The following is a 15156-nucleotide window of genomic DNA, read 5'->3' as shown; positions in this document are numbered from 1 at the left end:
GTTTGAATTGGCCTCCTGGTTACATTTATGACTACAATGCCGATGCCGGCAATGTGACGCACTCACGCAAGATGCAAGTTTCGCCGGCTACAAGGACTATCTCCAATCTGCATACTTAAACAACTTTCTTTCGTGCATATACGATACTTTGTTACGAGAATAATAAAATTCGACTACATAACGTGGGCGTTCTTTCCTTTTTACATACATATAGGCATTTTCTTGATCGAAAATTACATACGGATCCATGAAAGTAATGACAGTGTGAGAAATTACTTTTTATTTTCTTCCGCAACTAACCCTCACTTATAAGTTGTCTCGCTTCTAATTTTCTAAAACAGTCAACTGAGGATCGAAACTAGTCCGGCCACTAGACACTTATTGCGGTCGGTATGGAGAGATAGCCGGTCCACCTGCTAGGAAAAATCCTACAGTACGCATGCGGATTGCGGAGACGCAATTACACAAGCATCTACGCAATTATAAATGATACAGGTAATTGAAACCAACTACGTATTTAATCAATACAACGTGACAATACGATTATTAGGTACCCACTACACACTTATGTGGTAATTACTTATCCTATTCAAAATGTGTTGCATAAAATTGCAGTAAAAAAACCTACATAAAACATGCGGAATGCGGATGGCGGAGAAGCAATTACGAAAGGATTTCTGTATTCAATATAAATAAAAAATATACGTGTCATTAAAATAATTACCTATAATACAATTTGCAAAATTGCTAGACAATATTATTACTATTATTTATTTATTTATTGATCAAATAAGTAACACAGCATTACAGTATAAAACCAAGGCACTGTGAAACTACAATATATAAAAGAAAAGATACAAAGAAAAACAATATACATAAAAATGAAATTAACTAAATATTAGATTTGTGCGACGACGTAACAGCGTGGCTCCGTAGCGTCGTCTGACTCGGCGTGGGGTTCGGCAGGTTGCCCCGGAGCCGTCGAAACACCACGCCCTTCGGCCACAAGTCCGCGCTTGCGATGGTGTCCGCAGCGGCCGCGGCACGCGCACCACAAATTATGAACTGAAGTGCACATAGTGACGCGACTGTAGCTGGTGCACCCTCAGCGTATAGCCAGTCTTCCGGCGGACGTACTCCACTACCTGGTTTTCTCAAACTACATAACTAATAAAATGTACAAAGTATGTAGTATAGGTACTCGATAGGTCGTTAACTAACACAGAATAGGTAGGTATCTAGTGCTGAACTATTCACAAAGTAATTTCTTGTTATTAATTTGTAATGGTTATATCAGAGGTCGGATACCGGTATTTTTTGTATGGGAACGAAAACGTTATTTTTTCGTTCTTTACTTTTTTCGTATTTCATTTATAATTTGGCAATCTAATAATACGAAGTCCTTACCAAAAACACAACTGAGTCCTACATTTTGGGTATACAATAATTCGGAAAATATGGTTATTTCGACGTTTTTGCAAAAAACTGGTTGCGATATATCCCTGGGTTATATGCTATTCTATATACTATTCAGATAGACCTCCATGGACTCACAAATTATATATTATGGGTAGGTACCTGATATTACCTAAACTAATTTAAAAATAATCATAATATCAATAGACGTTGTTATACGTTCTGCATATTGGCTATGCACTTTATAATTAGGTATAGGTACATGTTTACATCTTCCTGTCCTGACCTAAGGTCGCACGTTCTTCGTTCGCCCGGATACTGTAAAGAATTTTGCTATAGTACAGTCACCAGCAAAAATATATGACTGTGGGCAGCCGTGCAAAAATATCTGATGCTCCATTGGAGGCATAAGTATATGACGACACTACCTCGGTAAAAATATGTGATGCTTTGTGGCCGGCAAAAACATCGTTACTCTGTATCCCCATAAATATCGGATCGGATCGCTTAAAAATATTTGATTACTCATAAAAATCAAGATTATGTGATTACTCTCATCTGGCATAAATATCTCTCCAATGTGAATGCAAATACATCGGATGGCAGACGGACCGCCTATATATCTGACACGTTGGAAAATCACAAATATGTCATCAATCGGCAAAAACGAACCATACCTGGATAGCATAGAGCCTTACATTGTTTGAAGTGATTTGACAATTTACGAAAAGAGTGCAGACTTGTCATTGCATATGTCTGTCTCACATATTTCATTTGCAATTTTAAATTGTGACATAATTCAGGTAGACTTTTAATAGACAAAGTGTAATAAACCTCCTTCTTACATAAAAAAGAATGATGAAGAGGTCAACCTGTGAGACTGACAAGGACAAACAATAATAGCGCTTTCGCTGCTACTCCTACTGAAAGATACATAAGACTATCCCGTTTTGTCATTTCCCCCACCCCTCATGCCAGATCCAGTTATATACTAGATTCATGATTGCAATACGTTACAATTCAAAATTATATCCAGTTTATTCCGTCAAATCGATGATAGAATATAATGTGAGACAGACATATACAATGACAAGTCGGCACTCTTTTCGTGAATTGTCAAATCACTTTATACAATTTACGGCTCTATACCAAACATGTATGGGTTCGTTTTTAAAGGGCGATAACATATTTGTGATTTTCCAACGTGTCAGATAAATAGGCGGTCTGTCGTCCATCCGATGTATTTGCTTTTACAGTGGAGAGATATTTATTCCAGATGAGAGTAATCACATAATTTTGAATTTTATGAGTAATCAAATATTTTTAAGCGACCCGATCCGATATTTATGCGGATACGGACTAACGATATTTTTGCTGGTCACAAAGGATCACATATTTTTACCGAGGCAGTGTCGTCATATACTTATGCCTCCAATGGAGCATCAGATATTTTTGCACGGCTGCCCATAGTCATTTATTTATGCTGGTGACTGTACAGTTCCGTTATAGTACGTAAGATGTAGAAAGTTGCGCCTATAGCTACTGTTATGATTCTTATGCAAGCCTTATAAAATGTGCAAGCCATCGCTATTATGTGTTAATTTAATTGATCTACTCGTCTAATAATGGAAGAACAGGTAAATAATAAGCGTAACAAATCGTCACTAATAATTTCCCTCACTTATCACGATGACAAATATTATTTACTTAAATTTACTAATTAATATTTCCCCTGTCGTGCATGATTCCATTTGTGGTTAATTAAGTTTGATTGTTAAACATAAATTTGAATATGATCGTAAGTAGAATCTATTAACCACTCATAAAATCAAGGATCCAGCCACCACCGAATCAGTCGAAATACATTTTAACCTCTACAAAAAACGTGTTTGTTGGTAGGTACATCAGTATTGCCGTGAATTGCTTTCTTTACAATTAACGTTCATTCATCCCGACAGGCGTGACCTTTTACTTTCTGGATCTCTACCCGATCCAGACTCCCTTTGTTGAACAACTTTCATTTACAACTAGTTCATCGAACTCACTTTCTCCCGATACCCGAACTCCCAAGGCTCTCATCGGAATGCATTATAATTGTTAGCGCCATCCACGTGCAAGGAAAAATCATATTCATACATCGGCTCTACGCTCTCACGCTACCAAAACATTGTATCTTAACACCATGGTGTTGGCACCAGCAACGCAGTGTTTTTACTACGTGTGACAGTTAACAGTGGAATGAAAGAGCTAGATTTTGAAATAATTATCAAAACTTTTATCAAAAGTGTTTAAATAATCACATGCTCCCGTAAAAAATAGAAACATTGGGAAACGTCTAAAAGGATTGAAAATGCGTGCTAACATAAGAGAGAACTCGCGAGAGAATCTTAAGAGAGAGTTAAGTACCAATAATAGAAGATTTTAAAACTTTAATTAATATTTAATTTTCCATTACCCCAATTGCATATTTTAAATGAAAAATTAGCCTATTGCAGTTTTTAGTGTGAGCACTACTAGGGCGGGCAGATAATATCATCAAGCATGCTTTCATATGCATGCTGTCCCACTGACAAAGCAGCGGCGCACGTGCCTCGTGTAGCAAACTGTTAATCAGTTTTGCCGATTAACTTAATTCTAACACGCGACTTATTGAGCTCAGAATTCACTTTCAACTATAAATTGGTTTTGACTCCTTCGTCTTACATGAACGGCAACTTTTTAATGAGTCGGTGTTTCTATAGGTGGCTTCAGAAATTCTAAGATAGGTACTGTCTTAATAAGCGTAGAATATACATTTATTTTCAAATTGCAACATAAGTAGAATACAAAAACATAAACTTCTATATCAGAGAAGAGATAAAAATACTCATAGAAACGGTATCTGGAATAAACCATAAATTTGATAAACTTTTGATTAAGAAATCAAATTTAATAACTAATGCATAATAACAATGATAAGTCAATTAAGTCAGATAGGAGTCACATTATGTATTTTGGTGTGTACCTAAATGGCATAGGTTAGTCGGGTGCGCGCTGCGGGCAGCGTCTGTTCAGAGATCGCGCGAGAAGATTTTCTCATTTGATATTCACATTCAGTGTTTAAGACGCTTCGCCCCAGCTATCTATAAAGCGAATCACTGTCGCGTATAAATAGTGTTAGTGGCCGGTCTGGATGCCGGTAAAACATACTAACATTAAAATGCTCTGCTCGTGTCTTCTTGCGTTGTGTTTGTGGTTTTGATGAGCTACTTTTCAAGTTATTTACACATATAAATGGTAAGCTTGTTATTCCATACATTGTCTAAATATCAAGTACTTTTCTCTATATGTTTATCTATATATATAAATGCACGTGTCCTGACTGATTGACTGACTGACTGACTGACTGACTGACTCATCAACGCAGAGCCGAAACTACAAACGCTAGAAAGTTGAAATTTGGACACTAGGTTGCATTTATAAAATGTATAAGAGCTAAGAAGCGATTTTGAGAAATTCAAACCCTAAGGGGGTTAAAAAGGGGATGAAAGTTTGTATGGGGTTCAAGTTTTATTTTGAGCTAGGAAATTGAAACTTCGTAAAAAGATATATTATTAAAATACACGAAAACTAATTTCAGCGTTTTTGAAAATTCATCCCCTAAGGTGGTGAAAAAGGGGTTGAAAGTTTGTATGGATATGAAACATTTTTTTGAGCGCGGGACTTTAATCTTTGTACAAAGCCATATTATTAGAAAATAAGAAAAGTAATTTTAGCGTCTTTAAAAATTCATCCCCTAACAGGGTTAAAAAGGGGTTGAAAGATGGAATCCATTACAAATTCTTTAAAACTTCTTATAAAGGCATAACATAAGATAGCAAAATAACATTATTTGAATGTTATTAAAATTTCAACCCCTAAGGGGGTTAAAAAGGGGATGAAAGTTTGTCTTGGGGTGCACATTTTATTTTAAGCTAGGACCTTGAAACTTTGTGAAAAGGTATTAAATTATAAAACAAGAAAACTAATTTCAGCATTTTTAAATATTCGCCCCCTAAGGTGGTGAAAAAGGGGTTGAAAGTTTGTGTGGAGATCAAATATTTTTGAGAGTGCGGGACTTGAATCTTTGTATAAAGCCGTATTATTAGAACTCAAGAAAAATAATTTCAGCGTTTTTAAAAATTCATCCCCCAAGGTGGTGAAAAAGGGGTTGAAAGTTTGTATGGAGATCAAATATTTTTGAGAGTGCGGGACTTGAATCTTTGTATAAAGCCATATTATTAGAACTCAAGAAAAAGAATTTCAGCGTTTTTAAAAATTCATCCCACAAGGTGGTGAAAAAGGGGTTGAAAGTTTGTATGGAGATCAAATATTTTTGACAGTGCGGGATTTGAATCTTTGTATAAAGCCATATTATTAGAACACAAGAAAAGTTATTTCAGCGTTTTTTAAAATTCGTCCCTTAAAAGGGTTAAAAAGGGGTTGAAAGATTGTAAAGGGTTTAAAGTTTATTTTAAGCTACGAATTTGTAACTTCGCAAAAAGTTATTTCATTAAAAGAGAAGAAAACCAATTTCAGCGTTTTTCAAAATTCATCCTTTACGGTGGTGAAAAAGGGGTTGAAAATTTGTATGGAGGTCAAAAATTTTTTTAAGTGCGGGACTTGAATCTTTGTATAATGACATATTTTTAGAATACGAGAAAAGTGTTTTCAGCGTTTTTAAAAACGAATCTCCTAAAAGGGCCCAAAAGGGGATGAAAGTTTGTATAGGGTTCAAATTTGATTTAAAGCTAGGAACTTGAAACTTCGTGAAAAGTTATTTCATTAAAAGAGAAGAAAACTACTTTTAAGCGTTTTTTAAAATTCATCTTCTGAGGTGGTGAAAAGGGGGTTGAAAGTTTGTATGGAAATCAAATATTTGTGAGAGTGCGGGACTTGAGTCTTTGTACAAAGCCATATTATTAGAACACAAGAAAAGTAATTTCAGCGTTTATAAAGATTCATCCCTTAAAACGGTTGAAGGTTTGTATAGGGTTCAAATTTTTTTTTAAACTAGGAACTTGAAACTTCGTAAAAAGGTATTTTATAAAAAGAAAAGAAAACTAATTTCAGAATTTTTGATAATTCATCCCCCAAAGTGGTGAACAAGGGTTTGAAAATTTGTTTGGAGGTCAAACATTTATTTGAGTGCGGGACTTGAATCGTTGTATAAAGGCATATTATTAGAATACAAGAAAAGTGATTTTAGTGTTTTTAAAAAATCATCCCCTAAAAGGTTTAAAAAAGGGGTTGTAAGGTTGGTAGAGGTTTCAAATTTTATTTAAACCTTGGAATTTCTAGCTTCGTAAATAGGTAGTTACGTAGTAGGTTTTATTAATTAGTGGACTTGAAAATCTCCTGGGGGTTGAGAGGGATTATATCGAGAACAATTTTATTCAGTTTGGGGCTTGAAACTTCGTAGCCAGGTTGTGAAAGACAAATCTAATAATTAAGTTGTATAATACTTAACAAATGATTAACCGTCCCTACTGCTATCTTTTGCTGCATACTTAATGTTCTAAGCTAATGTACAAATCCACGCGTACGAAGTCGCGGGCAACAGCTAGTCTAACATAAACGTCAAAACCAAACACGTATTCAAAAATTAAATTAGGACAATTAATTATTATGATGAGAACATATCTGAAGTTTATGTAAACATGGACCATGGAAAATAGATGATAGTCATTTGTTAAATAAATACACAACACCGAGCTCTAATTAAATGAAGTTAATAGAAAATCAGGCGACAATTGACCCCTTGTGGCCCGGCGCTCGCAGAGACGTCCGATAAAAACCGTAACCTCTAGCAAATGAACAATCATCTCAATGTATTCCAGATAACATTTATAAAAAGGCACAATGTAATTTGAATGTAAACAATGCGCCTAATTTACAAAATAAATGATATTTTGAAATAAATAGTCCAAATCATTCAAACTATTTCTCGGTAATTAAAAACAGCATTAAGCATTAAGTAGTTTATGTAGTACTTACCTGAGTAAATATGTAACTATAAGTACCTGTTTCAGTACCTACCTAATCTATTTTTATTAAACTTTATGGCACGACCCAAAATTGCACAAACAGCTGACTGAATTCCTTAAGGCATTCTCTACCAGTTAACCATTGTCAATTTCAATGGGAATATTTTTATTCAAGTTGTGCGTGGCTTGCAATACAGAACTTAATCGTTCATATTATTCATATATCTACACACTGCACTGCACATAGCCTATTTCGGTATATAACTCGATTAACCTAATATAGTCCGTAAGGAAATCACAAAGGTTTAACAAAAAGTTAATAATTATTTATTGACTTTTTTGATGATTTAAAACATTTTTTCAGATGTAGGCAGATATTCATGTGTCGAGCGAGACTTAACCCTGAAAACAAGACTCATCAATTTCCCGAATCGATGAAAAGACAAAGAAACAAAGAAATCTGACGTAGGTACCTAGTGTATCAGGAACGGAAAACTGTGTGAATAAATCTATTACCTACCTCGTAATTAATTGAAGCACGTTAGCGAGTGACTAACCGTAGCAGATTGACTAGCCTACTTATAAGTGCGTATTTGTATACCCGACCTCAACCCTGTTTTCATACACGAGCTAATAATAGTAGTCTTCCTTGTTTGAAAACATGCTGATAAAATTATTATTAAATAGTTAGATAGTTATACTTAATATTGACTGATATCGTTACAATTGTACTTACTACGCTACCTACTATTATCATGCCGCGATCAGAAAGGGATTAGAAATAACAGATTTCCATACACTTACGTCAAAATCAATATGGATTGACAGCTATCTCAATCCCTTTCTAATCGCGATTCAGTAATACAAGTACTACAACGGCCGTGTATTTATGTTTCCATCAAGGTACGTACAAAATTATTTTTCTCAAAACACACAAGAAAACAATGCAATGCAAACCGCGGCCTAGGACCCTAGGTTAAAATGTATTGATATTTCATTGTCAGGGTCGAAAGAGAGGTCATAGAGAAAAAAATACATAGAGTGCTCACTCCATACATCAGTTTTAGTACCAAAAAGACTATTAGCATCTAGCATCGAGTAGCGGAACTATCAGTACTGCTACTTGACAATAGATGTAAGCACCGAACGGAAAGTCTTATGCTGTTGAGATAAGACTTTCCGGTCGGTGCTACATCTATTGTCAAGTAGCAGTACTGATAGTTCCGCTACTCGATGCTAGATGTAGACACTGAAATTAATAGTCTGAACTGATGTATGGAGTGAGCAATCTTGTCTTACTATATTTCTCTATGGAGAGGTCGAGATTCGCGATTTTCGAAATGTGTGGTTTCGTGGCCTATATTATCAGTATTCTCACAACCATAAAGAAGATATTTAGGTACCAAGGTGTTATTAACGGCTGCATAATGACATAAGGATCATCGACACCTAATTGAACATAACGCTAGCGCTAATTGCAGTTTGAGCATTACACATATTTACGAGAACGGTACGAGTAAAGCATTATGTGCGATTGCCAAGTCATTATATGTATTACAAATTAAAGATATCTTATTGATACGGTTTTAACACCCCCTGGCACTGATTAAAATAACCGACTTGGTTTCACATTATATCTCAAAACTTTTTTGTAGTAAAAGCGGTGCGAGACTGGCACCATTTTTACATGTAATGTTTTTGATGGGATCTCATCTCTTTTTGTAGACAGCCCTTCTTTTAGGGTACTCATACCCATACTATGTATACACATGTCATATTTAAACGCATCTTCATTCATACTCACATCGTTGTGTACCTTTACTTTACCTACTATTTGTAGGAACTGCAACAGTAACTTTGTAATATCATATATTTATATGGGATTACAAACTTACTTATGCAGTTCTTAGATCTTTAAAACGTGACTGATATTGCAATATTTTTAGGTTTTCTATGGCTTGATAAGCTAAAAACTACTTATGTTTAAAATTTTAAACTTGTGGGTGTGCTAGAAGTATGAGATCGAGAATGATGATCGGTGAGTGTATAAGCATAGAGAAATAAAGACAAGAGTGCTCACTCCATACATCAGTTCAGACTATTAATTTCAGTGTCTACATCTAGCATCGAGTAGCGGAACTATCAGTACTGCTACATCTATTGTCAAGTAGCAGTACTGATAGTTCCGCTACTCGAAGCTAGATGCTAATAGTCTTTTTGGTACTAAAACTGATGTATGGAGTGAGCACTCTATGTATTTTTTTCTCTATGGTATAAGTGAGTGAGTGAGTGTGTCAGTATCGAAACTAAGGAACTTTGACGTACAATAATTCTTAAACTACAAGTTCAGATTTAATGTTTTTGAGAATGTATCTTAAGCATGTTAAGCCCTATATGTTCAGCCAGCACAAAATTACAGGACGTCGAAAATGGCCTGAATCGCTTCGAGAAAAGGATGGTACGGCTCGGCTGCGTGCCTCTTTGTTTTGCTCGACTTGGCGGGGGCACTGCCGTACCCCCAGATGGAAGTATTCTCACTCAGTTTATGAATGAATTCCATTCATAATAAATATCCATGTTATTTTGCAGTTCGCTGTACATTAGGTACTAGCGACCCGCCCCGGCTTCGCACGGATTAACAAATTATACATAAACCTTCCTCTTGAATCACTCTATCTATTAAAAAAAACCGCATCAAAATCCGTTGCGTAGTTTTAAAGATCTAAGCATACAGACAGACAGACAGGGAAGCGATTTTTAAATAGTTAAGTATTTGTAAACAGAAAAACAATAGAATGCGTAAATATAAAAGCAAGCTGGAAAAGTCACTGTCGCGGGTGAGACTTGAACTCGCGAGTCCTTATAGTTTTATTTCTGAGTATTGTGAATCGTTCGTAGATGTTTCTGATTACTAAAAATATAGTCTTGTTTTATAATATGCCTCCCAGAGTTTTGCAACGGAATATATAATGTTGTTAATACCTATGCCTCTGATCTTGGTCTCCCTATTTTATTCGTACGAAAAAACATATCAATATAACTAGAACACAACACTATTTAAATTTATATGCTGCTACAGTACAGATAAGCTTGCGATTCGCGGCACATCCAAATTCGCCGTTAACCTCTTTCGGCTGCCAGAAAGAAAGTAGCTGCCGTGCCTAAAGGATGACATGAATTTATAATGTCTCAACACTTACAGAGAGGCAGATGTTGTAATAAATACCGACTTTACACTCGCAGACATGTTCCAAGTATTCAGCTAGTACTAAATTACCTCAGCGTGTCTTAAAATGTCCTAGAGTCGAATTAACAACTTCTATATTTAAAAAAAATGTAGTCGAATTAACAACTTCTATATAATTTTTTTTTATATAAATATATTGTTTTACGATTGTAAATAGTTATCATAATCTCCGCAGACAAATTATTACAAAATACCTAATTCGAGAAAAAGATAACCTTATTTATGTTTCCTATTGTATTCCGTTTAAATCCGTACAAAAGCGTAGCCAAACTTCGAAGGTGTCACCTGCGTGTAGCAAAAGCAGCCAAGGAAAAAGCAACATTATCGGGTAAAATATGTTTGGCATAGTTAGGTATGATGTAACAAAATAGAAATAGTTATTTTACAAGGGGGCAAATTAAGTTGTTGTTTAACCTCTCGCGCTGATACCCGAGCTAGCGAAAGATTCCAAAATGGAATCTTGAGTATTGCGAGGGTTTCAAGGCACGAAGCTTTAACAAATTTTGCCACCGCCTGTCGATTTAAAACACTTCCTTCGGTCGTGTTTTAATTTATCGCCACTTAGTTTCGAATTTCCTGTTATTCACACTTTGTATTTTATCGTAATGTAGGTGTATATGTACTTACTATTAATTTACTTTTCACATACAGGCAGCATTATTAGTATGTTTATGTAAACAATTGCTACGTTTCTGATTTAATATGCAGAATTAGAGAGAGAAAACTGATAACGACGGGCATGTATTTCACGAGACTAAGCGGTATCTTATAAATCTTTAATTACGTAGCTCCATACCTTTTCAGTCATATTTTTATTAAATTCGCCGGAATCCAAATTATTTCTTCAAACTGATGTCGGCTTATTCTTCCTAATTCTCGTTATCAGCAACAATATCAGTTTAAGCTGCTATTTTGTATCGTCGCGCGACTATGTCGTGCCGATAGGGTGCGCTGGCCGTGTCGCCGTCATAATTTCTAAGTACTAAACTGCCGTATTCGAACTTCAAGATATTCACAAGAGACGACACGTACTAGATCCATTCTAGATACGTTATAGTTTAGATTTCAACTACTTAGTTCTCTTTTGCAGCGCAATTCGGGCAACCAATGTCACTTTTACGATAGATCGTGTTAGATATCTATTAGATGTGAATTAGATTTCTAAGTAATATCTTGTGGCAATCGTTCAAGAGTATCTCCAGAATGGCGGAAATGTCAAATTTGACAGGTTAGATCTTAAACATATCGTTATCGTATCTTGGCGATGTCTAAGAGATATCTAATAGATGTCTATTACAAAATCCGAATCGGGCCCAAAGTAAGTAAGTACCTACGAGAAAGTCGAGCCGACTAGTCTTCGGCTTAGCGACACTTAGCTCGAACTAACTGGATTGTCTTCGGAGCTATCACGCGCCATAATTGAATACAATATACTCCATAAGAAACGCTGAACAAGGCATTTCACTTTTTTTGATAATAAACGGAGATACCGCGTCACACAACACGACAACGGTAATGATTATATTCGCCGCTTTCAGTTGAAAACATACGGAAATAAACGTTCTCATTCATTAGGTACACTGTGTTATTATTATACAATCATCGAGGAAAAACAAACGTCAAACATAATTATTGGAATAATGGAAATTAAAAATTACCGTTTGCCTTTAAATTCTATAATTATTTACGTACATATATTGAGGAAGGTAATCATTGTTCTTTCAGTCAATGCCAGCACAATTAATTAAAATGTTTAACCAGGCGAATAATATGGCTCGTAAAAGCCAAAGGTACTTTACTATTTATTGTGTTAGGTTAATGTCTTCACTACATAGTATAAAACAAAGTCGTTTCCCGCTGTCTGTCTGTCTGTCTGTCTGTATGTATGTATGAAATGCTTAGATTTAGATCTTTAAAACTACGCAACGGATTTTGATGCGGTTTTTTTAAATAGATAGAGTTATTCAAGAGGAAGGTTTTTGTATAATTTGTTAACCCTAGGGTCGCTAGTTACCTATATTTTAACTGAGTACCTAGGTAAACTAATAAACTGACGACATACTTAATTAAATTACCTCCCTACTACTTGCAGCAGTAAAAAGAGTACGTAAATGTTTGAACAAGTCACCCTTGACCACGTTTTTGCTTATACAAAAACTTAAACCGTTGATTATAAGTGCAAAACTTGGCGGAAAGTGTAAAATAGAATGCCCTCTAAAATATCGTAGCCAATAAACCGGCACGAACTAACAGTTAACAACAGTTCGCCAGTCTGTTTGGTGACTTGATGCCGCCCGTTGTTGACAAGTGGGACATCTGATTATCTGACCTACACACCTCGCAGTGCTAATAACATTGACTTCTAACTGGTATTAAGCAACAATGTTATGAAGCATCATCTTTAAAGATCGCGGAACAACCATTGCACTTACAAGAACCCTTAATCAACGTATTTAGCTCACCTAAGCAAAACAGGATATTTCGACCAGTTCCTCATGAAGTCAGTCCAAGTGCAAGATGAAGCGAACGCGCGCTGATCAGCGAATCCACACCATTTCACTCGTTTTCGTGTTGAACAAATACACGTCGCATTCACATACTAATTATTTACGAGAGAAACTGCGCGATGTACGTTGAAACGCGCATACGGATCGCTGTGTGCAAGTACACTGAGTGTGTGTCCGAGTCGGGTGAGCGAAGCGAGGAGTGGAGGCAAGTGACCACAACCGCACGCGGCGCGCGCAGTGAGAGTTGTGCTTGATGCGATGCGCTCAGTTTTGATTGCGTGTTGGGCTTCGGCCCGCACGGCGGGCAAGGTATTTCGCTATGCACCAGACCAGGGAGATGCTGATGTCTGCACCAGCTGCACGGGCAGCGCCTGAAACTCGACGCACTCGCGCGTTCAGCGCACGCACGCGACGTCATTCACTAACGTACGACCATTGACTTCCTAAAACAATGAGGAAAGTGAACAGCGCCTTGTTATGTCAGTCTAACAAGAATAATAAAATAACACGTTTGAACCGGAGACCATTCCCCTTCGTATGCCTTTGTTTAAAATTTGCTACTGAATTAAAATTTTATATTACAGTCCAAATTGTGTGGTACGTAGGTGTACGGAACAAGGCATACGAACGGTTAAGCCTATTTAAAAATAAGTATTTGTTTTACAAGGAGACAAAGTTGTTGTTTAACCCCTCGTTCTAATATTGATAACCACACAAGTGAAAGATCCCAAAATTGAACCAGGAGCGTTTGGTTCGAAAATGGAAACTTGCGCGTTGTCAGAGTTTCAAGGGTTAAATAAACTTTGCTACCGACTGAAACAATTGTTTACACCTTACACCACACCAACGCGAAAAAAATACTAACTGTGCAACGTTACAAATCAAATCCAAATGAACGCTGTTAAATATTTAATCATTCAGAATCATCACTTAAAAGTCAATTCCACCAGCCAAAATGTCTTTTTCGCATCCACACCACACAGTCCCAATAATATGTACCTATAGGTAATACACACGTCTGACCGCCGATTACCCATTCATTTGACGAGTCTCGAGATCAATTAAGTTATGTTAGGGTCGAGCTCACAGTCATAATGTTTAGAAAGCCCATAGCCGATGCAGTTCTTTGCCAAGTCGCAAGGACGAAGGTTAACCCGAAGGGCATTGACTTGGAATGACATAGTTGGAGACATGGTATACTTACCTACCTAATACAATAGATATAATTTACTTAACCACTGCTATGTACCGTTATAACTTACAACTTACCTATAACCCTTCACCAAAAAAGGGCAAAATGAAATAGGTACCCTTGAAATGAAAACTGCTCAGATTATGACCAAAATCAAACTACTTATCTTAATACCTACTTGGCACCACCAAGTTAAACAATGTACAGTCACGCTCCGTGATTGTTACGCCATTTAGGACAAAATTGGACATTCCATAGCGTGAGTCTAACAATGAGACTACATAAAACATTACCATTTAACCCGGAGCTGCAAAATCGTAGAAGAAAACATAATGTTGCTCCCCTTTCAACTACAAAATCTGTATTTGCTAAGAGACAATTCGGGGCGCAATCTGCATATGTGTACAATAAAATAAACAAAGTATTAAATATATATAATCTGCAACTGTACAAATGTAAAAAAACACTAACTGAATGGCTTAAAATACTTAACTATGACGAGACAGAGGCTCTGATATACTAAGTTGGTATTATTTAATTAACTTAAATTCTTAAGTACTTACCAGTTTTTAAAATACGATATTATGCTTTACAGTACCTATTGTATAAGAAGTTCCGAAAAGTTCAACATATTCACTTGCACTCACACGATCTCACACACAGTCATATACCTAGACACACACACACACACGTACACACACTCACACACACACACACACACACACACACACACACAGAATAAATTGTACTATTAGCTTAAGTTTTCTTTCTGTATGCTAGTTAAATATT

General features: G+C 36.2%; 1 protein-coding gene across 3 annotated transcripts in view; it reads right to left on the bottom strand.

Annotated features, from left to right (window-relative positions):
- The window catches only part of LOC134663255 (sphingomyelin phosphodiesterase), a 29259-nt gene extending 15843 nt beyond the window's left edge, over nucleotides 1-13416 (bottom strand). For all 3 annotated transcript variants that reach the window (XM_063519665.1, XM_063519666.1, XM_063519664.1), the window contains exon 1: nucleotides 13131-13416. The gene's annotated coding sequence lies outside the window, so the exon portion shown is untranslated. The remainder of the gene's footprint in view (nucleotides 1-13130) is intronic.
- Nucleotides 13417-15156: the final 1740 nt, after the last annotated feature.

The sequence above is a fragment of the Cydia amplana genome, chromosome 4, assembly GCF_948474715.1.
Source record: "Cydia amplana chromosome 4, ilCydAmpl1.1, whole genome shotgun sequence".
NCBI classification, from domain to species: Eukaryota; Metazoa; Arthropoda; class Insecta; order Lepidoptera; family Tortricidae; genus Cydia; species Cydia amplana.
This window is presented reverse-complemented; position numbering and strand designations above follow the sequence as displayed.